The 26,317-nt window shown below is 39.7% G+C and overlaps 1 protein-coding gene and 1 long non-coding RNA gene across 4 annotated transcripts in view; both read left to right on the top strand.

Moving 5' to 3' along the window:
- Window positions 1–680: 680 nt before the first annotated feature.
- Window positions 681–16,334, top strand: LOC117520017. Its single transcript, XR_004563510.1, has 3 exons — window positions 681–804; window positions 9,058–9,062; window positions 16,291–16,334. It is a non-coding gene; the product is annotated as an uncharacterized LOC117520017 (long non-coding RNA).
- Window positions 16,335–18,635: 2,301 nt separating this feature from the next.
- The window catches only part of frmpd3 (FERM and PDZ domain containing 3), a 222,631-nt gene continuing 214,949 nt past the window's right edge, over window positions 18,636–26,317 (top strand). For all 3 annotated transcript variants that reach the window (XM_034181306.1, XM_034181307.1, XM_034181309.1), the window contains exon 1: window positions 18,636–18,744. The gene's annotated coding sequence lies outside the window, so the exon portion shown is untranslated. The remainder of the gene's footprint in view (window positions 18,745–26,317) is intronic.

The following is a 26,317-nucleotide window of genomic DNA, read 5'->3' on the forward strand; positions in this document are numbered from 1 at the left end:
TATTTACCGTCATCATGATTGTCAGGGCATCCTTAAGCTTGTCGGAAGGGGAAGATCGGGTCTGATATCGGCCTAATTAGCTTGCCATGTGAACCAGGCTTGATGTTATGACGCCTCACCGAGCGACTGATTGATCTGTTATAACACCGCACTGAGCTGCTAACCGATCGGCTGTCATGACACCTCACGGAGCGACTGATTGATGTGTTATGACACCACACCGAACATGTTTTCACTATTATTTGATTTCTTTGTGCGAGTGACATCGTTATTCAAGCATTCAAAAGGTGATTCCTATCGCCACACAATTCCAACCACACACGAGAAAGTTTTTTGACAGTTCTTGTTATTGAAAGAAACCTTGTCTCCCTAACTTGATAGAGTTGTGATGTCATCACGCGTGCACTTAGACGCTGTCTAGGGGGATCTTGAAAATTTTTCTTTTTTTAATACAAATGAAAAAAATTACATATTGTACAAAAGCACATTTATTTGTCAACACCAACACATGTTACACTGATTCAGTTGTGTTGGTTTTTACATAGAATGAATGAATCAACCAATCAGTATGAGTGGAGGCTTAGTATACCCATAATCCCTTTGGGAATCTGTGTGTTCTGTGTTCAGAATTAGTGCATTATTTGAAAATTAACAGATATGTTTTATATATCACTTTGTACATTTTAAGAGTTTACATTAATGTAGTTATTCTATCCGGAATAATTTTATTTATAAAGCAAAACCATAATTCAAACCTGCTTTCCATTTCAAGACCTCTGCCTCATCGCTGGACCACTGTGTGCTGTTAGGGTAAATGATGCTTTCCTACAGCAGGGTGCAGAACGCACAAAGACAGAAGCACTGGCTCATTGGCTGTTTGGGTTTGTGATCGCCGTTGGTTTTATAAGAAGCTTTGGTTGTGTTTAAACTCAAAATCAGCTTCTTTATTTGAGGCAAAATTGAAAGTTAATGGTTATCTCTGGCTTCTGATAAGTTTTTAGGCAGTTTATTGGTTTAGAGTTAAAAAAAAGATCAGTTTCAGTTAGCTGGTTGCCAGTTATTGAAGCTAACCTTTTGGTTAGCTGTGCCCACCACTGATCATAGTATATAATAATCAACTCTTATTGGAGTAGAAACACTTCATTTAACAAGACAGTAGAGCTGATTTCACTCTAATTGAGTGTATTTTACTCTATTTCGACTGGGACCAAATGTTATCCTGGCAAAATTTACTATGTAGTATTGCACTTTTATTCTCAGTCATGGTAGCTGTGTGTTTTGTACCATTAAAAGTGGCAGTGTAGGACATACATGTGTACATAGAGAAAACTGCACTAATTATTATTTAGTAATTAGTATTAGTCTGTGTAAGCTGGAATGATAAAAAATATTTAAGTGTGGCGTACAATCATCATGTAATATTGTATTTTATGATTTGTGTCTTCCATAAAAGAATACTGTTCTGATCTGCCAGAAAAGGACTTTTAAACACCATAGAACAAGGTTAGTATTTACATACTGTTAGTCACCAGGTCATTTTTCAGAAAAGTCCCTATCTGGACGGGGGTACTGCAACCCTCTGAACCTGTTTTGAGAAAAAAAAATGACTTTCACCCACAGCTTAGTTTGCAGCAGAGTCTAGAGCATCAGGAAACCCACTTCACAGTTCCCAGTTGTATTTCAAGTCAAGGCAATTTGTTTTACATTGCAGCTGATCAGCTCACTGCACATCTATGCAATAAAAGCAAAAAATCATAAAAAACTTCTTTCTGCATTTAATTTAATTTTGAACAACACAGTTTTGTAAAAACCCAGTATGGCTAACTGTTCAATTTACCCACAATATTACTCAGGAAGATCAAATTTCATGAGGATGTAATTGTGACCATTTATTAATTACTGTGCAAACAATGTCAGTGACATATCCACAACACAGAAAGGTCAATGTATTCTTTCTTGGCTTCCTCCCAACCCAAGAGTGAGGATGTTGTCATCAGTTCCACGTGAGTGTGTTTAAACTGTAGAAGAACTGGATATCGTGTGCTCTGGACCAAAGACCCTAGGATGAATAGGACAATCCAAACCTATGCTGTGACCGAGTGTATTTTTTTTTTAAGCTGTATGAATTTAGACAAGTTGCTGGGGTGGTGGCCAAGTGGTTAGTGCACTTGGTTTCAGTGCAGAAGGTTCCTGGTTCAAATCCCACCCCTGCCACATTTTTCCATGTGAAGTGGAGTTGTGTCAGGAAGGGCATCCGGCGTAAAACCTGTGCCAATTCAACATGCAGATCTACCTTGGATTTGCTGTGGCGACCCCGAGTGCAAACAAGGGAGCAGCCGAAGGGACTTACTTATAAATTCAGACAAGTTAATAAACATTTTAATGTAGTGAATTTAATCTATCTCTGATCCAGTTTTTCACAGAGCTATTTCTTTTTGTAGTGATCGAGTCTCTTGTTAAATAACTCGAGGAGCTCTTTTAGCATTTTGCTGTTACCATAGAAACTCAACAAGTGCCATTCAAATGACTGTTTCATTGATACATGAACATTGTACTCACCTTCAGTTACATATGACAAAGTAACTTGTTTTTAAACACACAAATATACTGTGCTTCATATGCAATTTTAATGAATGCATGCACCTTATGTGTGCTAGTTTAAGTTAAGGTTAAAATCAATCTATGGTATTTTATAAATGAATGACAGCATATATTATATGTTTTCAGTCTGGGGGGGTGGAGGGGAGCAAAGTTGACAGAGTTCAGACTGTGTTTGTTGAGGTAAGAGAAATAACCTCAGAGGAGAAGTGTGACAGGGATGAAGATGGTGTTGACATACACTGTTTGCACAGGAAAAATAAGAATTACCATGTGTGACCACAGACAATAGAAGAATAGAGCAGTCAAGTGGTCTATCCCCACCTCTTGAAAATAACCATCTTTCTGCTGCAGCCACGTGATGCATGGGTGTACCCTTGGCCTTCCACACTCTCTGGGGTTCTCAACACTAAAGCATGTGCACACTGGATCATGCAAAGAGAAATGTGCCAAAAAGTGTGGGATACTCCTCATCTGAGTCTGACTAAATAAATATTCTTTTGACATCATCATCATCATCAATTTTATTTATATAGCGCCAAATCACAACAAACAGTTGCCCCAAGGCGCTTTATATTGTAAGACAAGGCCATACAATAATTAGGTAAAAACCCCAACAGTCAAAACGATCCCCTGTGAGCAAGCACTTGCCGACAGTGGGAAGGAGAAACTCCCTTTTAACAGGAAGAAACCTCCAGCAGAACCAGGCTCAGGGAGGGGCAGTCTTCTGCTGGGACTGGTTGGGGCTGAGGGAGAGAACCAGGAAAAAGACATGCTGTGGAGGGGAGCAGAGATCAGTCACTAATGATTAAATGCAGAGTGGTGCATACAGAGCAAAAAGAGAAAGAAACACTCAGTGCATCATGGGAACCCCCCAGCAGTCTAAGTCTATAGCAGCATAACTAAGGGATGGTTCAGGGTCACCTGATCCAGCCCTAACTATAAGCTTTAGCAAAAAGGAAAAGTTTAATCCTAATCTTAAAAGTAGAGAGGGTGTCTGTCTCCCTGATCTGAATTGGGAGCTGGTTCCACAGGAGAGGAGCCTGAAAGCTGAAGGCTCTGCCTCCCATTCTACTCTTACAAACCCTAGGAACTACAAGTAAGCCTGCAGTCTGAGAGCGAAGCGCTCTATTGGGGTGATATGGTACTATGAGGTCCCTAAGATAAGATGGGACCTGATTATTCAAAACCTTATAAGTAAGAAGAAGAATTTTAAATTCTATTCTAGAATTAACAGGAAGCCAATGAAGAGAGGCCAATATGGGTGAGATATGCTCTCTCCTTCTAGTCCCCGTTAATACTCTAACATGAATTCATTGTAGCAGTAGGAATCCTCTGAAGGCACCTAATACCAAAGACATTGTTGCCTTAGGTCACTGGTTAGCAGCATCCATTAAGACAGGATGGTATTGGCATGGACTTTCATTCTCCTGCAAAGATATTGGCATCAACAAACATCTGTGTCCACCGACCTCATGAGTCCATAAGCTCTTCCCAGGCGTCTCTCACTCTCAAAGACCAAGGACCCACAGACAGTGATATCACTGGTGAAATACATCACATACAGATACACTTCTGATGGCTGAGTCCAGGAAGCCATTAAAAGCCTGGATCTTGATCCAGGACAATCACAAACCCAGACACTCTGGTGGCTCACTCAGCTTCTGAAGTGCTGCAATCAGGGAAATCCATGTGATATTTCTAGTGCAAATCAGAGAGAAAAACAAAATTTTGGCCTTTAAACCAATGACCTTTGCCATAGCAAACCCTGTAAGGGCAGTTCTGGGGTTGATCATCTTCCATATATCATAGTTGGTAAAACTGGCTGAAGGATTTGTGAGAAGTTGAGGAATAAATAAACAGACAACTGTTGCTCACATCTTCACCAGGCCTGATTTCAGATCATGTTGCAAAACAGGTTTTTATGTTGAATTTAAGAAGGATAATGTTAGGAATTCTTGGATGAAGAAGCCTGGCTCTGACCATGTTTTTGAATTGATGTGATATTCAAAAAGAAAAAAATGCCATACGCCATGCATACTGTACTCTCAAGTATAAAAACTATCATGTTCAAGGACAGATCTACATGATAGAGAGCACAGATAAGTCAGGCGAAATGTGAGATATGATTTGTGATGTGTACTGTCATAATTTTCATATGTATTTTTTTATATATTGTTTTCTTCAGGTACAGTGTAAGTAAGTCCCTACAGCTTCTCCTTGTTTCACTCAGCGTTGCAACAGCAGATCTGCATGTTGATTTGGCACGTTTTACAACAGATGCCCTTCCAGATGCAACACCACATTAAATGGAGAATGTACACCGCTTGTCCCCCCCGCACCTTCAGGCAAAATGTAAATCTGCAAATTCTGTCTTTTGCCGTCCACTGCAGTGTCATTTATAATAACTAGTGCAGTGCCTGTAGGACATTTATATTCCTACAGGGAGCTAAAAAAATAATAATAAAAAAAAGACCATCACAAGATCAATAACGCATAATAATGCCAAATACCATCACCAGACCAACTGAATTCTAAATCAAGTGTTGTGAAATGACATCACCAGAATGCAGCACTTTCAAATGCCGCCAGTTGTATATAAATAATACAAATCATAACCATATATAACTGTACACTATTTAAATCAAATCAAATCAATTTAATTTATATAGCGCCAAATCACAACAAACAGTTGCCCCAAGGCGCTTCACATTGCAAGGCAAAAGCCATACAATAATCACAGAAAACCCCAATGGTCAAAACAACCCCCTATGAGCAAGCACTTGGCGACAGTGGGAAGGAAAAACTCCCTTTTAACAGGAAGAAACCTCCAGCAGAACCAGGCTCAGGGAGGGGCAGTCTTCTGCTGGGACTGGTTGGGGCTGAGGGAGAGAACCAGGAAAAAGACATGCTGTGGAGGGAAGCAGAGATCAATAACTAATGATTAAATGCAGAGTGGTGCATACAGAGCAAAAAGAGGTGAATAAAAAGAAACAGTGCATCATGGGAACCCCCCAGCAGTCTAAGTCTATAGTAGCATAACTAAGGGATGGTTCAGGGTCACCTGATCCAACCCTAACTATAAGCTTTAGCAAAAAGGAAAGTTTTAAGCCTAATCTTAAAAGTAGAGAGGGTGTCTGTCTCCCTGATCTGAATTGGGAGCTGGTTCCACAGGAGAGGAGCCTGAAAGCTGAAGGCTCTGCCTCCCATTCTACTGTTACAAACCCTAGGAACTACAAGTAAGCCTGCAGTCTGAGAGCGAAGCGCTCTATTGGGGTGATATGGTACTACGAGGTCCCTAATATAAGATGGGACCTGATTATTCAAAACCTTATAAGTAAGAAGAAGAATTTTAAATTCTATTCTAGAATTAACAGGAAGCCAATGAAGAGAGGCCAATATGGGTGAGATATGCTCTCTCCTTCTAGTCCCCGTTAGTACTCTAGCTGCAGCATTTTGAATTAACTGAAGGCTTTTCAGGGAACTTTTAGGACAACCTGATAATAATGAATTACAATAGTCCAGCCTAGAGGAAATAAATGCATGAATTAGTTTTTCAGCATCACTCTGAGACAAGACCTTTCTAATTTTAAAGATATTGCGTAAATGCAAAAAAGCAGTCCTACATATTTGTTTAATATGCTCTTTGAATGACATATCCTGATCAAAAATGACTCCAAGATTTCTCACAGTATTACTAGAGGTCAGGGTAATGCCATCCAGAGTAAGGATCTGATTAGACACCATGTTTCTAGGATTTGTGGGGCCAAGTACAATAACTTCAGTTTTATCTGAGTTTAAAAGCAGGAAATTAGAGGTCATCCATGTCTTTATGTCTGTAAGACAATCCTGCAGTTTAGCTAATTGGTGTGTGTCCTCTGGCTTCATGGATAGATAAAGCTGGGTATCATCTGCGTAACAACGAAAATTTAAGCAATACCATCTAATAATACTGCCTAAGGGAAGCATGTATAAAGTGAATAAAATTGGTCCTAGCACAGAACCTTGTCGAAGCATTAATTAATGGTAGGGCTTCCTTGAGCAGCCTGGTAGGAATGGGGTCTAATAAACATGTTGATGGTTTGGATGAAGTAACTAATGAAAATAACTCAGACAGAACAATCGGAGAGAAAGAGTCTAACCAAATACCGGCATCACTGAAAGCAGCCAAAGATAACGATACGTCTTTGGGATGGTTATGAGTAATTTTTTCTCTAATAGTTAAAATTTTGTTAGAAAAGAAAGTCATGAAGTCATTACTAGTTAAAGTTAATGGAATACTCAGCTCAATAGAGCTCTGACTCTTTGTCAGCCTGGCTACAGTGCTGAAAAGAAACCTGGGGTTGTTCTTATTTTCTTCAATTAGTGATGAGTAGAAAGATGTCCTAGCTTTACGGAGGGCTTTTTTATAGAGCAACAGACTCTTTTTCCAGGCTAAGTGAAGATCTTCTAAATTAGTGAGACACCATTTCCTCTCCAACTTACGGGTTATCTGTTTTAAGGTACGAGTTTGTGAGTTATACCACGGAGTCAGGCACTTCTGATTTAAAGCTCTCTTTTTCAGAGGAGCTACAGCATCCAAAGTTGTCTTCAATGAGGATGTAAAACTATTAACGAGATACTCTATCTCACTTACAGAGTTTAGGTAGCTACTCTGCACTGTGTTGTTATATGGCATTAGAGAACATAAAGAAGGAATCATATCCTTAAACCTAGTTACAGCGCTTTCTGAAAGACTTCTAGTGTAATGAAACTTATTCCCCACTGCTGGGTAGTCCATCAGAGTAAATGTAAATGTTATTAAGAAATGATCAGACAGAAGGGAGTTTTCAGGGAATACTGTTAAGTCTTCTATTTCCATACCATAAGTCAGAACAAGATCTAAGATATGATTAAAGTGGTGGGTGGACTCATTTACATTTTGAGCAAAGCCAATAGAGTCTAATAATAGATTAAATGCAGTGTTGAGGCTGTCACTCTCAGCATCTGTGTGGATGTTAAAATCGCCCACTATAATTGTCTTATCTGAGCTAAGCACTAAGTCAGACAAAAGGTCTGAAAATTCACAGAGAAACTCACAGTAACGACCAGGTGGACGATAGATAATAACAAATAAAACTGGTTTTTGGGACTTCCAATTTGGATGGACAAGACTAAGAGTCAAGCTTTCAAATGAATTAAAGCTCTGTCTGGGTTTTTGATTAATTAATAAGCTGGAATGAAAGATTGCTGCTAATCCTCCGCCCCGGCCCGTGCTATGAGCATTCTGACAGTTAGTGTGACTCGGGGGTGTTGACTCATTTAAACTAACATATTCATCCTGCTGTAACCAGGTTTCTGTAAGGCAGAATAAATCAATATGTTGATCAATTATTATATCATTTACCAACAGGGACTTAGAAGAGAGAGACCTAATGTTTAATAGATCACATTTAACTGTTTTAGTCTGTGGTGCAGTTGAAGGTGCTATATTATTTTTTCTTTTTGAATTTTTATGCTTAAATAGATTTTTGCTGGTTATTGGTGGCCTGGGAGCAGGCACCGTCTCTACAGGGATGGGGTAATGAGGGGATGGCAGGGGGAGAGAAGCTGCAGAGAGGTGTGTAAGACTACAACTCTGCTTCCTGGTCCCAACCCTGGATAGTCACGGTTTGGAGGATTTAAGAAAATTGGCCAGATTTCTAGAAATGAGAGCTGCTCCATCCAAAGTGGGATGGATGCCGTCTCTCCTAACAAGACCAGGTTTTCCCCAGAAGCTTTGCCAATTATCTATGAAGCCCACCTCATTTTTTGGACACCACTCAGACAGCCAGCAATTCAAGGAGAACATGCGGCTAAACATGTCACTCCCGGTCCGATTGGGGAGGGGCCCAGAGAAAACTACAGAGTCCGACATTGTTTTTGCAAAGTTACACACCGTTTCAATGTTAATTTTAGTGACCTCCGATTGGCGTAACTGGGTGTCATTACTGCCGACGTGAATTACAATCTTACCAAATTTACGCTTAGCCTTAGCCAGCAGTTTCAAATTTCCTTCAATGTCGCCTGCTCTGGCCCCCGGAAGACAATTGACTATGGTTGCTGGTGTCGCCAACTTCACATTTCTCAAAACAGAGTCGCCAATAACCAGAGTTTGATCCTCGGCGGGTGTGTCGTCGAGTGGGGAAAAACGGTTAGAAATGTGAACGGGTTGGCGATGTACACGGGGCTTCTGTTTAGGACTACGCTTCCTCCTCACAGTCACCCAGTCGGCCTGCTTTCCCAGCTGCTCGGGATCTGCCAGGGGGGAAATAACGCACAGTGTTTAGCACAGTGTTTTAATTTTACCTCAAAATATTTTACTTTACAAACTGTATCTCATTATTTTTTTAAATGGTGTATCTAATAAAGAGTAAAAACTGAAGGAAATCAATTGCAAGGCCTGCAAGAAGTTTCTGTAGGAAGTATTTTAGCCATAAGGTCAAGTGAGAGGAGGAAGTGTTGGCTTTTTAAATACTTGAAAAACACTGGACTCATCAAGAGGTTTTAATACTGCTGTAACGAACTGATGCAGCAGGTGGCAGCAATGCAACAATAAGGATGCTGACTGCCATTAAACGCTGTAGAAGAAGAGGGATTCATTTGTTTTTCTCCACAGGGTCACGTTTTGAGAGGAGCATGTTTCGTGTCAAAATAAAGCCATAATATATATATATATATATATATATATATATATATATAAAGAGAGAGAGAGAGAGAGAGAGAGATAGGGTGTCTAAAAAATGTACCCAAAAGTACTCTGAAATATGAATACCCAGCCCACTCACTTTTTTTTTTTTGTTCGTGCTTCCGTGACAAAATGAGTCAAATTTTTGTGACAAGGTTTTTTTTAACTCACTTTTACTAACCCTACTCCTACCCCAACCCTAACCTTAACCATAACCTAATCCTACTCCTTCCCCCCAACCTAACCATAACCACTCCGACCCCCCCCCCCGCTTCACTTTTAATTTCGTGCAGCCATCACAGAATGAATTAGAATGATTTCATCCTGCCATGACGAAAATGAGGCGCTTTTCGTCAAAATATCACAAACCAATAGATTAATGTATATTTCGTGCTGCTGAATCACAATTTACCGTGAGACCAAGTTGGAATACCAGGACATGGTTTTACTGGGAAACAATGATGTTTTTCTCAGTTTAGGAACCCCAAAGTTTGTTCTGCAAGACATTAAAGTCCAGGAAAAATGCCACAGTTGACCCTAATTCAGAGAACAAAAATTGTCGTTCTGTGCAACGCATGTTAAGGCCTGACTTGCACCTCTTTCCATGCAAAATTCAGTCTCAGAGCGAACTAACTCCCCAGCAAATGGCAAGGAAACTTGAATTTGCTAGGTGGTTTTCCGGGAAAACTGGAGACAGATGATTTATTTCTTAGGAAACTTCAGATGGGGAGGTTATTTCATTTGATCATTTGGTGTAAAACAAAAAGGATTAAAACATCAAAAAGGAAAGACTGAACTAAAAACTGTGCAATGGAGAGAAAAATTACAGTCTTCGGCCATATGGTCTTGCAGAAAATGTCTCATGATTTTGATTGGTTTTTCTGTGCTGTCAAAATACTTTTGGATACATTTTTTTTTAAGACACCCTATATATATATATATATATATATATATATATATATATATATATATATATATATATATATATATATATATATATATATATATATATATATATATATATATATATATATATATATATATATACGAGGGCTGTCCATAAAGTATAGGTCCTTTTTATTTTTTTCAAAAACTATATGGATTTCATTCATATGTTTTTACGTCAGACATGCTTGAACCCTCGTGCGCATGCGTGAGTTTTTCCACGCCTGTCGGTGACGTCATTCGCCTGTGAGCACTCCTTGTGGGAGGAGTCGTCCAGCCCCTCGTCGGAATTCCTTTGTCTGAGAAGTTGCTGAGAGACTGGCGCTTTGTTTGATCAAAATTTTTTCTAAACCTGTGAGACACATCGAAGTGGACACGGTTCAAAAAATTAAGCTAGTTTTCGGTGAAAATTTTAACGGCTGATGAGAGATTTTGAGGTGATACTGTCGCAAATTCAATTATGAGCAGGATTCCCATATAATTATAGGATTTTCATATAATAATTATATGTCAACTAAATTGAATTAAATTATCTTGCATGGATGTGCTTTATTTGAGTTGTGGCTACATATATTTATTTGATGGAAATCATCCACATAATTGAATTGAATCCATCCAATGCATCATTTTTTTGAGTGCATGCGCAAGCCATATCCGAAAGCTGAGGTTGATCTGACAAACAGTCAGAAAGATATGCGAGCCAAGCACAGACGTTTCTTGCTTTATAGATCGATATTTCCCTCGCTGACCAGATTCAGGTAACTGAAATGATTTCCATATCTGTTAAAGCCTTTTCTATCGCTGCTTATCCTCTGTGGTGTCACAGGTTGCTGGAGCTTCACCCAGCATGCACTGGCAAAGAGCTGAGCCATGCAGAGACAGGTGGACACTCTGCCACACACAAACACATTCACACTTAATGGCTAATTTAGATTTTCCACTTCACCTGTAACAACAAAAATGAGTTTGGACTGCACGAGGAAACCATTTCCAGAGATGTCAGTGAGGATTACTTAGAATTTACTGTACAGACAGTGTTGACGTTTCCTGAAAATATCTCAAATATGACTGGTGCTTTAAAAAAAACAAACAAAAAAAACAAAAATAGCAACTTTGTGAAAAGGAGGAATACACACACGGATCTTCCATACTGATTTGCCCCAATCAAGGGTCATGTGGGGGGACTGAGGCAGTTAGGAAGCAATCCCACAACCTTCATGCTGTGAGGCAACAGTGCCAACCACTACACCACCATGCCGCCCAAACTTGATCATTTCCCAACAAAATCAAGTAAATCATTACCATAAATAAAAAATAGCATCAGAAATCCGTAACAGAGATGCTTTTTAAATGTTTATCTACGTTGATTTTTACTGTTATATTTATTTGCATAATTCACATAATCAGGAGATATGAGTGATACATCATGGTTAGTGTGGAGATTTTTGTTTTTTTAGATGTGCCCTGGAAATGAGGGACTTAGGTGTCTTTGTTGGAAAGGTTTACTGACCTTGACTTTGAAGAAGAGGCTGACCATTTTGCCCGAATCAACCTTGATTGCAACACTTGAAAAGCTGAGTGAGGAATCTGAGTGTCTGGGTTTGTGATTGCCATGGATCAAGATGAAGATCCAGGTTTTTAATAACTTGCTTTGCCATCAGACGTTTCTTTGTATGTGCTGAACTTGTGGAGACATTCACTTTCAATATCTCAGGAGGAGTGACATTCAGTACTCAGCCTTTAAGATCAAAAGACACCTGGGTAGAGTTTATGGAGTCACGAGGTCGATGGACAGAGGTGCCGATATCTTTGCAGGAGAATGAAGGTCTGGGTCTTTATGGTTCTAGTGCTTCATGTCTTATTGTATGACTGTGAGAAATGGACAATAACCCGTGACCGAAGGCATCAAATCGATGTCTTTGGTACTAGGTACCACTCCACTCACTCCAAATTACTCCCTCCAAATTCCGTCAAGATTATTATCAAGTGCATAAGCAGCAAAAAGCTATGAGTCAGCAGGATTGGAGCTCAATGTGCACACAACATGATGATGTCATCAGTTTTTGTGAAGAACCTCTGCAATGGTCACCATGACACATGCACATGGTTTTGTCCAAAGATTGACATACATGAAATTGTAACATACGTGATGTTTGCAACGCAAATTTTCACACAGGAAAAGAGGTAAGTTGTTTAAGATTTCTGTAGAACAAATATTTTAAATGTGTCCATTCTACATTTTCAATTGGCAGACACATTTGTGTTAGATCAGAAAAAAATTCATCTGCATGCTTGCACCTAAAATGTCATGTTTTCTGTTTTGCTTTATTATGGACCACTATTTTAATTATTATGTGCTATTTTAACTTCTGGTATTTGAATATACACAAGAACATTATCTTTACTTTGGTGCATTACTAGAGTCATTTGATGAATGTCTAGCTGTCTTCTGAATGAAGGAATATGGCGGCATTGATTTCAAAGTGCATCGCTATGTTTTTGCTGTTATATTTGTTTTATGTGTGTATGAGGGCCCGTGTGGATGCACCCTATGCAAGTTCACTCTGTACAGCGCTTATACCAGTATACAGGCTAGCCCCATGATGGACAGCAACTTACTGGGGCTCCTGGAAAATCTTCACAATGAAACACAAAGCAGACCAGTCGGCCAAGTACAATCTTCTTCCAGCATGTCCCAGCAAAAAAAAGACACTAAAATCAAGATCGTTTCCAACATTAGATTGAACTCCTTACCTGCAGTGCTTCTAACCAAAGGATGGACATGTGGTGTCATCTTCAGGCGGTGCTACACAAGTTAAACCTTGGACCGTCCCAAGGAATCTCTTCCACCAGATTCAAGTGAGGCTTGGCCCATCTACTCCCAATGAACCTAAGCTTTGCAGCATTTCTCAACTGAAAAAACAAACAAAAACAAAAGTGAAACAAATACTTTAATATATACAAATGAAAATACACAAGCTCACCCTGAATCTTTTCAGAATGCAATTATTTACTTATTTTTATAGAATAATTCGGAGGAAGCCAAGCAGCCATCTTGCGATCCTGGCAGTTTTTTCAGCCCATCTTATCAAGAAGCCTTCCTATGCTGGTCTTTGTGACACGTGTTCTTTCATCAGTTTTCCATGGACAGCTTCTTTGGTGGCCACTTCCTTCTGATGTCTGGCCTCCAAAGCTGTCAGCTCCTTCTGGTGTTGGTCAACCAAAGCAGTCAGCTCTTTCTGGAAGCTGATCTTCATGCTATTGAATTCCTCCTAGAAGTGGAATTTTTCCAGCTTTTGAGCAGTGGCCTCTTCTTTGAAGCCCTCTTTAATGGCCATCAGCTATCTGCGGATTAAATCCTTTTCAGCTGCAATCCCATTTTTGGAAGGCTTCCTTGATGACAACCAGCTCATTCTGGAAGTGGAACACTGCAGCTTCCAGTTCCTTACTAATATTTTATTAGTTTCAGTTTGGTCATGCAGACTTGTCATCATGGCTTTCAGCTCCTTCTGGATCGAATTTTTCTCATCTGCCGTTTCATTTTTGAGCCCCTACATCATCGTGGTCTGCTCCTTGTGCCTAAGATTCCTTTCTGTTATGATCTTCTCTTTGAAGGCCTCCCTAATGCTCAGCAGCCCCATGTGTAATGACTCATTTCTAGCTGCAGCTTGCCTTTGGTAGGTCTCTTTGATGATGAGCAGCTCCTTGTTTATATCATGCTTTGTAGCTACTGACTTATCCTTTTTGGATTTAAACATAAGCAGGTCTTTCTAAAAAAAAAAAAAAAGTCCTTTACAGGTGTGATGTCACGTTTGAAGATTTCTCTGGTTGTAATTAGAAACAGTTTCTGTGCAGATATCAAGTCATTTTTGAACACCTTCTCTGAATCAGCCAGCATATGAGGTCTGTCCAAAAAGTATCGGACCTTTTTATTTTTTTCAAAAACCATATGGATTTGAATCACGTGTGATTGCATCAGCCAAGCTTGAACCTTCATGCGCATGCGTGAGTTTTTTCACGCCTGTCAGTTGCGTCATTCACCTGTGAGCAGGCTTTGTGTGAGCAGTGGTCCACCCCTCTCGTCGGATTTTTATTGCGAATAAATGTCTGAACGATTTTTCCAGAAACTGTGAGAGACCTCCAGGTGGACACCATTCGGAAAATTCAGATGGCTTTCAAGGACCATTTTATGGGGATTACACAGATTAAGGAGTGCTCCAGCCGGTTTAAAGACCGCCCACAGCGTCTGAGAGCGCGACGCACTCCGACAGGCTGACACCCCGCTGAAACAACCAGATAGGAGTTTCCAATGTACCATTGACGCAAAAAGGTGTGTTGATCTGCTCAGTCTGTAACGGTTTCCCCCAGCTCAAAAATGTTTTTCTTATTTTTGCCATATTGTGATGGTGCTGTTTTGACAGTTGTGGTTAAAAATGCCTCAGTGTTGGAGAAAAACAGATCTCACTAATTACAGGTTCAAAGATGATGTTACATCATGATCATTCAGTCCCTGCTGTGTGCGAGCAAGTGAACGCCTCGCTATGAACATGAAGCAGCACTTGTTCTGCTAATCAATATCATTTTGCTCTCATGCCTCATCAAATTGTTGTCTTGCATGTCGTATTTATAGTGCAGCATGAAAGAACCACCTGGATCAGAGTTAGGAATGGGTGGGTGTTGTGTACAAGCTCATCTCCAGGTTGTTCTGCCTCCTGCAATCAAAGCTGAGGCAGGATGTGTTTCAAACACATCATTTGTGCAATTACAAGATGAATGTGGATTTCCTTGAGCCCATTATAACTGAACATCGTGCTTGATAAGAGCAGAGTATTTTGGAACAGGAAAATATTAAATAGGCAGCTCTCTGTGATTGGTCCTATTTAGACAAATATGACTGAATTATTTAATATCATCAGACCTGCAATTTGAGTTGTCTAAACAAATACTAACAAATGGGTATACAGGGTGAACACAAAAACACTCCTTGGTTTCAAATATTTATAATATCAAAAGTCACATTTTACAATTTTGAAGAAAAAGAATCTGCAAAAGAGAAAAAAAACTTGAGTTTCTGCAACTGTTGATACCAAAATTGTAAAATTATTTATGTGACTTTTGATATTATACATATTTGAAACCAAGGAGTGTTTTTGTGTTCACCATGTACTATTGAAAAGGGTGTCTGAATCATCAGTTGTGTCATCATGAACAACAGCGGCACAAATAGCAACCTGTGAATTTAAATTTAATTGAAATCGCAAACATAACCCAATGAATAATGAAGCAGTGAATGATGAGTGTTTCAAAAAGATGCTGATTTATTACGCAATCACAAAACAGAGATCTACAATCATGGAGAAGTGTCACTTCACCTCTTAGCAGAGCTATATCAGACAACAGACTGACTTGTGGTTGTCACAGGCAAGGTGAGATGAGACACACAAGAGCAATCCACATAAGTACAGACTTTCTGAAGGGAAAAGTAAAAGGGTGATTGAATAATTCAGGCACAGGCAGTGGTGGGCACAGATAACCAAAAACTTAACTTCGATAACAGATAATCAGATAACTGAAAAGTTATCTTCGATAAAGATAAAACAGTAAACCACCCAAAAATGTATCGGAGTAGAGCATGACACGGGAGTGGATTTTCACTCCCGTGTCATGAAAAAATTACATATTTTACAAAAGCACAGTTATTTGTAAACACCAACACATGTTACATTGATTCACTTGTGTTGGTTTTTACATAGAATGAATGAATCAACCAATCAGTATGAGTGGAGGCTTAGTATACCCATAATCCCTTTGGGCTTCTGTGTGTTAATGTTCAAATCTTCAGAATTAGTGCATTATTTTCAAATGAACAGATGTGTTATATATCACTTTGTACATTTTAAGAGTTTACATTAATGTAGTTATTCTATCCGAAATAATTTTATTTATAAAGCAAAACCACTTTATAAAGCAAAACCACCAATTCAAACCTGCTTTCCATTTCAAGACCTCTGCCTCATCGCTGGACCACTGTATTCTGTTAGGGTAAATGATGTTTTCCTACAGCAGGGAGTAGAGCGCATAAAGATAGCAGCGCTATCATTGGCTGTTTGGGTTTGTGATCGCCGTTGGTCCGGTTAGAAGCTTTGGCGGTGTTTAAACTCAAAACCAGCTTCCTATTAGTTGAGAGCATATTTGAGACAGCTTCCGATTAGTTTATTGGTTTAGTGTTAAAAAAAATAACTGGTAAGCAGCTAACTGAAAAGTTATCAAAGCTAACTTTTTGGTTATCTGTGCCCACCACTGACCATTTGTGCCATTCTGTGTGCAGAAACATCCAAAATAAGAGTTTAATTTATAAGTTAGTGCAACTTTATGTAATCTTAATAAAATCATTAACTTCCCAGACAGCTGCAGGAGGGGGAAAAAAATGCACTAAAAACACATTAAATTTAGGGGCATTGGTTAATGGCTTTGCTTCAACTGTGTGAAACTCTCACAAGGAGAGACCAAAATTTCTGTCATGTCTGAAATTGGTCTGATTACTGGCCAAGAGGGGTTAATCGCCTCTCATTACCCAAGTACACTGCATGGCAAAGGACACGTGAAAAAGCTGAAATTCGGCCCGACAAAAAAAGTTATATGTTGCAGAATTTGGCTTAAAATCAGATTCAAGTTGCACAGTGTGTGCTCATCTTTAGACGTGACTTTTAAAGATACCACTCAATAAACAGAGGTGTGGACACAGAAGAGCATGACAAGTAAATCCAGAAGAAGTGACACACATAAGAGACAACATAAAAGGCACAATCGAAAAAGTCACAAAGACTACGGAATGACATAAAACCGATGGAATGCACAAGAGTTAAATAAGGAGAAACCAGCACAGTGCTCCCTGCTCTGAAGTCTCTGTGGGGGTTAAAGGCATGCAAGTGTCAAGGCATGCAAGTGTAGGGAAAAACATAAAACAGAGAGACTGTGATCCAGCTAACAAAGGTAAGTGGAAGAGGGACAAAGAATAATTGAATAAACTAAAGCCGTGCATCACCAAGTGCAAGTGCACCAACCTACCATCCCTGGTTCTCAAGACCAGGCACCTAAGTGGCTCTACTCTACTCTTTTCTACTGTCCTATTTTACTCTTCCTTTTTAGATATTTAGATATACCTTTGTATACTTGCATAGTTCCACCTTAGAACTGGAATATAATATATAAGATATACCTTACTGAATTTTCATGTGTTTGTGGCCTGTGACAGTGGAGGGAAATGCTGCTGTATTCTCCTGTGCATACCTTGTCTTTTTCATGGTAATATTGCTCCATACATGCTGCTATTTCAGCATTGTTTTTTGTTTTTTTATAGCCTTTAATCTTTACAAATAGCAAGGGAAAATTAATTAGAATGGTTCAGGAAATAGTAGGCCAACAACAAAATTCTAATGAAAATCAATTTTCCAGTTCCATGTTAATTTTGTAACCTGATTTTTTATTTATTTATTTTTAATTTAGTTTTAGTCTTTTGTCAGGTGGCCTTTTTAGTTTCAGTCATATTTAGTCATTTATGTACCATTTTTATGGTACTGTCTCACTCAGTCAAAGAACATAAAAACCACACTGTCTTGAAAATTTTGCTGAATGCAGTGGATGTGGTCAAAATGCTAAAATGTGCCATTTTCAAGTCTGCACATCTTTATGATTACATGGCTGCCATGTTCTCACACTGCACCAGGCTCGGCACTTTTTCACTCATTCTGCAAGTTTTCTTGTGTCCACATGCAGGAAAACTGTTCTGTCAACTTGCCCATCTCTATTATAAACACACATTCAAGTATACTCTGTGCATATTAGTACAAGGAGGTGGGGAATTGAGTTTCCACTGCATTCCTAGTAAGTTGTACAAATTCCTTTGTCTTTCCAGTTTACATAGCTGCATTTGTGTGTGGGGGTGGGGGTTAGTGTCCAAGTCTCACAGCTGTACTAGGCACTAGGACCCTAAAGACTTAGTCTTTTGTTCTCCTGCAAGAATATCACATCACCACGCAGCTCTGTTCAGTGACCTCTTGACACCAAAACACAAAGGCAGAGGAGCCAGAGACATGAACTACACTCTCAAGATGTCAATGACTCCACAAATGTGACCGTTTCACCACCTACAGATCCACTTCTGATGACAAAGTCCAGGAAGTAAGTGAAAGCCTGGATCTCAGTATTCATCCAGAGCAACCACAAACCCAGATGTGCTGATTCCAGTTTCTAAAGTGTTGCAATATCCATTAATTCTGCAAAGATCATTTGTTACACGTTTCAAATTATTTAACAGAGTGACTTTGTGTCAGTGATTTTTCTGTCTGCTATGCATTAGCTTCTTCTTTTTTTTCTTCCAACAGGTGCAGATACCACAGAAGAGGTGCCAGTGTGTCTGTGTGTGTGAGTGACCATTTGTGGGTGAACCCTGTGTAAAGAACAACCTCTTGCCCATCAGTCAGCATTCAGACACTGTAAGTAGCTTTTCTTCCTTTGTGAAAAATTAAAGCAAGAAGCCCAATTGCTTTTCTTCGATCTGTCAAATCTTTTACAGAAAAATTACAAAGCTGAACCTGTTGCACGACCGAAAATGAAAAATGAGAAAATAGATGGTGAACACTTTCTGTTTTAAGAAACCATGTAATGTGAATCTTATCAGGATTAAATGCCAGGGGCTCTACAGTTAAATTAGTCTTAGATGCATAACCTCTTTCTGTCTGATAGATCATTCTTTTTTAATAAGCCATTTAAAATGCATAAAATATAATTAGTGTGTTGCCAAACCTCTCTGTTTCCTTTGCCGCCTTGAAAAGCAACTTATACTCTGTTAGAGGTTGTGAACTCTGCCTTGGTGAGAAGCCTTTGTTATTATAGAGCAGTGCAGGTCCACCGATTACCCTTTGTGTGTGCGTTTGTCCTCTGCAGCTTTTGCTCACATCTGCAATTCTGCATTGATTCCGCACCAGTGAGCAGAATACTGATGCAGAGCAGTGGGTCCTCTGTTTGCAGATACAGCTGCTGGATATGACTATAGCAGTGCTGCTGGATGAGTGTGAGGGAGTTTAAGCTGCAAAGTAAATGGCTGCAGTCAATGCAATAATCAGAGTTGCTGCAGTCATTAGCAATTGAATAGTAATATACATACAGATTTATTATCTCTGTCAAGACAATTATGCATGTAGTAGTCTACTGTTTCTGATTCAATTTCTTCAAAGGTTTGCAGCTGATCGCTAGGAAACTTGGTGATATGATCAAACATTGAGTGGAAAACCCTATTACGTTTTGGTTTTGATGGTGATCTGTACATGGAATCATTTTATCAACACTGTCTTGTCAGTTACAGTATACACAAGTGGACAAAATTGTATACGATGGTCATAAATAAATGCAAACAAAGCAACTTTGTTGAATCAATTTTTTTAATGTCCAAAGTTATTTGGCAACAAGAACAAAACAAAATGCTGTTTGTGATGATTTACTATAAATTTTTCAAAGGGTGCCAATAATTGTGTCCAGCATACATTTTATGTCAGGATTTTTTTGTTTCACTTTATGAAATCATTTTGTTTTGTTTTTGTTGTCAATAACTTTTTAAAAATATTTCGATTAAACAAAATTGCTCTGTTTGCATATATTTCTGACCCTATATTAAAATGTGGACATAAATATAGGGATGCCAACAATGTGGTCCATGTGTGTACATATCCCATATATATGACAGACAGTCATATAAACAGTTACACTAGTTTTTCAAGTTGCAGATCAAATGCCTTAAAGGGGTATTAATATACACCTTTTCAATGTGGTAACAAAAATCACCAGGGGCCTCATGTACAAAGACTTGCATTGACATTCTACTAAAAGTTGGCGTACGCCAAAACCCTGAATCAGGTGTAAGCACAGATATATTCAGATGTATCAAAATGTGCGTAGGCATGAATCCATGCACGTTTGGTTTGTACATCCCACTGAACGTGGAATTTAGCACACGTGCACATGCACCATGCAACTCCTCTCTGGCCACGCCTCTATCTGAATATGCAGATGTATTCAAATAGTTTGGTTGTGTCATGCTGACGGCACCATAAGTGTGGAGTGTTGTGTTCTTGATGATGCCTGCTATTATCTCTGTGTTGTTGTGTGTAAAAATGAAAGGACTGTCAGAGACAATGTGCAAAAACAGTGAAAGCTGTGGTTAGATTGCCGTTCTCTCATCTCGCTGTAATGTGAAATGAAAATTAAATAAGCACGTTTGTGTGTTTCAATGCTGAACTGAGCTGCACGCACACACTGAAGTAAAAAGACATTAGGTACATGGCAGCTGACAGTGTGTGACATTAACATTACACACGCTTTTATTGACAAATACTGAACACAGTCGGGGGCTTGTAAAGAGGCTCTCTCGTTCCACCATCAAGAAAAAGAAAACATATTAAAAATAAAACAAAAAAAAACATTTGAATGCGCACATGCCCAAATGTGTCCGCACTGGTTTTCATTAGGAACAATTACACATTATTTAATCACCAAGCAGCCCCCCATCGCGCACCGCACCTCCAGCTTGATGCACATTTGCGCACCACACATGATTTGAACATTGATGGAATGAAAATGTTTCCTGTTTTTGTTAAAAACAAACTCATCATGTGATAGCGCCTCCATAGCTGTATGTGTGCAGTCAGTAGCTCTGATTACATTTGGGAAACCGGTTCTCGCTGCAAAATGCGCTGTAATGTTGGAATGTACCTGGATAAGATTCGGATGATTGCGTTCCACACAGCTGGCATGGCTCAGCGCATGATTGACAGGCATACTCCTGACCAATCAGCTAGCTCACGCTGGAATGCCCATGATGCCAGGATGCCCAGCGTGGTCAGCACCTCTGTGGGCACAGACAACCCCTGGCTCATCACCGTATTGCACTCTGGGCTGGCCGCTCTGTGCGCAACCTCAGTAACAGTGACCTTGGAAATTGAAATCGACTTATGAGCCAATTATCGTCATTTGCAAGTAAATCTTCACATTCCCTGAATACACACTCACGTCGGATTGCATCATTTGCAAGGTGCTTTAACAGAGCTAACGCAGACATTGTTAGTGCCATTTTACATATCACTTTGCACATGATTTTATACCCATCTATATAATTGCAAACACGTGGGTGCATTAATTGCTCATCACTTTGTTGCTGATGTGCACATCTCCCTGATGACTTCTTGTTTTCACAGTATTAACGGTTCCTAGCATCACCTTTACATGTCCACAGTGGAACCATAGCTGTAGAAAGGTGCGTACGCCAGCCAGGATTTTTGCATGATGCACCTCACATTTCCACAGTCATTTCACTTTTGATTCTTTGAATGTTGGCGTGAAGACGAACGTACGCCGCATTTTTGTGCATAAGCACACTTTGTACATGAGGCTCCAGGTGTCTTAAAAATCAAAATGTATTTTCATCTTCTTGATGAAACAATCTGTTTCTGTGTGTGTTGCTTGAAATGGTAAGGGGCTTTTGCTTGCCATGGAGTGGGGGGGGGGGAGCTGCATCTCTCTCCCACAGATCGTTGATGAGTGCGGTTATCAACTTCTGTGATGGGAGTCTGAAAGGACCTGTTTCAGGTCTACATGTTGTGGCATAGCAGGGCTACCACACCTTACGGTATCAGATGTTCTCACCATGCCTGTGCTGCATTCACATGCTGGTGGTGCAAGAACCATCATGCCAGTCCTCATTGTGGAATTCCTGTCATCTGAAATGGCAAAGTCTAGATGATGAAGTAAGGCGCAGTCATTTTTAATTAATAGAGACTAGGACATTCACAGTGTTATATTAATGAACCTTAAAAAGTTAAGGTTTGTGAGGTTATAGATTAATTCATCTCTGTAATATCACACAAATTATTCACATTTACCTGATTAAAACCAAGTGACTCTGCACCAACATAATCCATCTCTTGCTGTCCAGCTTTTCTCCTCAGTAAACATTTAAAGAAGCATACTCTTTGTAACTGCAGTGGGTAGTAAAAGTTGAAAATGTTTAACTTTTGACAGCAAGTGGCATTGAGGTGAGAGGTTGCCACACTCAATGGGAGAGGTGGCATCATTTTCTATCATCCTCATTGAAAATAATGGCTCATCCAGTATTCCTGAAGATGAAATTTATTGTTGAGTAAATACAGTCCTCTCAGTTGATCTAAAATGTTAATTAAACTTCACCTCACTTCTTTTTGTTTGTTTGTTTATTAAAGTATAAGAAATTACTCTCAATTCAATCAATCAATCAATCAATTTTTTTTATATAGCGCCAAATCACAACATAAAAATTGCCCCAAGGCGCTTTATATTGTAAGGCAAGGCCATACAATAATCATGTAAAACCCCAACGGTCAAAACGACCCCCTGTGAGCAAGCACTTGGCTACAGTGGGAAGGAAAAACTCCCTTTTAACAGGAAGGAACCTCCAGCAGAACCAGGCTCAGGGAGGGGCAGTCTTCTGCTGGGACTGGTTGGGGCTGAGGGAGAGAACCAGGAAAAAGACATGCTGTGGAGGGGAGCAGAGATCAATCAGTAATGATTAAATGCAGAGTGGTGCATACAGAGCAAAAAGAGAAAGAAACAGTGCATCATGGGAACCCCCCAGCAGTCTACGTCTATAGCAGCATAACTAAGGGATGGTTCAGGGTCACCTGATCCAGCCCTAACTATAAGCTTTAGCAAAAAGGAAAGTTTTAAGCCTAATCTTAAAAGTAGAGAGGGTGTCTGTCTCCCTGATCTGAATTGGGAGCTGGTTCCACAGGAGAGGAGCCTGAAAGCTGAAGGCTCTGCCTCCCATTCTACTCTTACAAACCCTAGGAACTACAAGTAAGCCTGCAGTCTGAGAGCGAAGCGCTCTATTGGGGTGATATGGTACTACGAGGTCCCTAAGATAAGATGGGACCTGATTATTCAAAACCTTATAAGTAAGAAGAAGAATTTTAAATTCTATTCTAGAATTAACAGGAAGCCAATGAAGAGAGGCCAATATGGGTGAGATATGCTCTCTCCTTCTAGTCCCCGTCAGTACTCTAGCTGCAGCATTTTGAATTAACTGAAGGCTTTTTAGGGAACTTTTAGGACAACCTGATAATAATGAATTACAATAGTCCAGCCTAGAGGAAATAAATGCATGAATTAGTTTTTCAGCATCACTCTGAGACAAGACCTTTCTGATTTTAGAGATATTGCGTAAATGCAAAAAAGCAGTCCTACATATTTGTTTAATATGCGCTTTGAATGACATATCCTGATCAAAAATGACTCCAAGATTTCTCACAGTATTACTAGAGGTCAGGGTAATGCCATCCAGAGTAAGGATCTGGTTAGACACCATGTTTCTAAGATTTGTGGGGCCAAGTACAATAACTTCAGTTTTATCTGAGTTTAAAAGCAGGAAATTAGAGGTCATCCATGTCTTTATGTCTGTAAGACAATCCTGCAGTTTAGCTAATTGGTGTGTGTCCTCTGGCTTCATGGATAGATAAAGCTGGGTATCATATGCGTAACAATGAAAATTTAAGCAATACCGTCTAATAATACTGCCTAAGGGAAGCATGTATAAAGTGAATAAAATTGGTCCTAGCACAGAACCTTGTGGAACTCCATAATTAACTTTAGTCTGTGAAGAAGATTCCCCATTTACATGAACAAATTGTAATCTATTAGACAAATATGATTCAAACCACCGCAGCGCAGTGCCTTTAATACCTATGGCATGCTCTAATCTCTGTAATAAAATTTTATGGTCAACAGTATCAAAAGCAGCACTGAGGTCTAACAGAACAAGCACAGAGATGAGTCCACTGTCCGAGGCCATAAGAAGATCATTTGTAACCTTCACTAATGCTGTTTCTGTACTATGATGAATTCTAAAACCTGACTGAAACTCTTCAAATAGACCATTCCTCTGCAGATGATCAGTTAGCTGTTTTACAACTACCCTTTCAAGAATTTTTGAGAGAAAAGGAAGGTTGGAGATTGGCCTATAATTAGCTAAGATAGCTGGGTCAAGTGATGGCTTTTTAAGTAATGGTTTAATTACTGCCACCTTAAAAGCCTGTGGTACATAGCCAACTAACAAAGATAGATTGACCATATTTAAGATCGAAGCATTAAATAATGGTAGGGCTTCCTTGAGCAGCCTGGTAGGAATGGGGTCTAATAAACATGTTGATGGTTTGGATGAAGTAACTAATGAAAATAACTCAGACAGAACAATCAGAGAGAAAGAGTCTAACCAAATACCGGCATCACTGAAAGCAGCCAAAGATAACGATACGTCTTTGGGATGGTTATGAGTAAGTTTTTTCTCTAATAGTTAAAAGTTTGTTAGAAAAGAAAGTCATGAAGTCATTACTAGTTAAAGTTAATGGAATACTCAGCTCAATAGAGCTCTGACTCTTTGTCAGCCTGGCTACAGTGCTGAAAAGAAACCTGGGGTTGTTCTTATTTTCTTCAATTAGTGATGAGTAGAAAGATGTCCTAGCTTTACGGAGGGCTTTTTTATAGAGCAACAGACTCTTTTTCCAGGCTAAGTGAAGATCTTCTAAATTAGTGAGACGCCATTTCCTCTCCAACTTACGGGTTATCTGCTTTAAGCTACGAGTTTGTGAGTTATACCACGGAGTCAGGCACTTCTGATTTAAAGCTCTCTTTTTTTTAGAGGAGCTACAGCATCCAAAGTTGTCTTCAATGAGGATGTAAAACTATTGACGAGATACTCTATCTCACTTACAGAGTTTAGGTAGCTACTCTGCACTGTGTTGGTATATGGCATTAGAGAACAGAAAGAAGGAATCATATCCTTAAACCTAGTTACAGCGCTTTCTGAAAGACTTCTAGTGTAATGAAACTTATTCCCCACTGCTGGGTAGTCCATCAGTCCATTTCCATACCATAAGTCAGAACAAGATCTAAGATATGATTAAAGTGGTGGGTGGACTCATTTACTTTTTGAGCAAAGCCAATAGAGTCTAATAATAGATTAAATGCAGTGTTGAGGCTCTCATTCTCAGCATCTGTGTGGATGTTAAAATTGCCCACTATAATTATCTTATCTGAGCTAAGCACTAAGTCAGACAAAAGGTCTGAAAATTCACAGAGAAACTCACAGTAACGACCAGGTGGACGATAGATAATAACAAATAAAACTGTTTTTTGGGACTTCCAATTTGGATGGACAAGACTAAGAGTCAAGCTTTCAAATGAATTAAAGCTCTGTCTGGGTTTTTGATTAATTAATAAGCTGGAATGGAAGATTGCTGCTAATCCTCCGCCCCGGCCCGTGCTACGAGCATTCTGACAGTTAGTGTCTTACCAAATTTACGCTTAGCCTTAGCCAGCAGTTTCAAATTTCCTTCAATGTCGCCTGCTCTGGCCCCCGGAAGACAATTGACTATGGTTGCTGGTGTCGCTAACTTCACATTTCGCAAAACAGAGTCGCCAATAACCAGAGTTTGATCCTCGGCGGGTGTGTCGTCGAGTGGGGAAAAACGGTTAGAGATGTGAACGGGTTGGCGGTGTACACGGGGCTTCTGTTTAGGGCTACGCTTCCTCCTCACAGTCACCCAGTCAGCCTGCTTTCCCGGCTGCTCGGGATCTGCCAGGGGGTAACTAACGGCGGCTAAGCTACCTTGGTCCGCAACAACTACAGGGGCCTGGCTAGCTGTAGAATTTTCCATGGTGCGGAGCCGAGTCTCCAATTCGCCCAGCCTGGCCTCCAAAGCTACGAATAAGCTACACTTATTACAAGTACCGTTACTGCTAAAGGAGACCGAGGAATAACTAAACATTTCACACCCAGAGCAGAAAAGTGCGGGAGAGACAGGAGAAGCCGCCATGCTAAATCGGCTAAGAGCTAGTAGCTACGCTAAGCTAGCGGATTCCTAAAAACACGCAAAGTGAATAATGTGTAAATAATTTAAAGGTGATTCAGCAGAGGGAGTGCTTTAGTTAAGGCACGTAAAGATTACACTGGGAAACAAATCGTAATCTAGATAACTAGATCAATCT

Source organism: Thalassophryne amazonica, chromosome 11 (genome assembly GCF_902500255.1).
Source record: "Thalassophryne amazonica chromosome 11, fThaAma1.1, whole genome shotgun sequence".
NCBI classification, from domain to species: Eukaryota; Metazoa; Chordata; class Actinopteri; order Batrachoidiformes; family Batrachoididae; genus Thalassophryne; species Thalassophryne amazonica.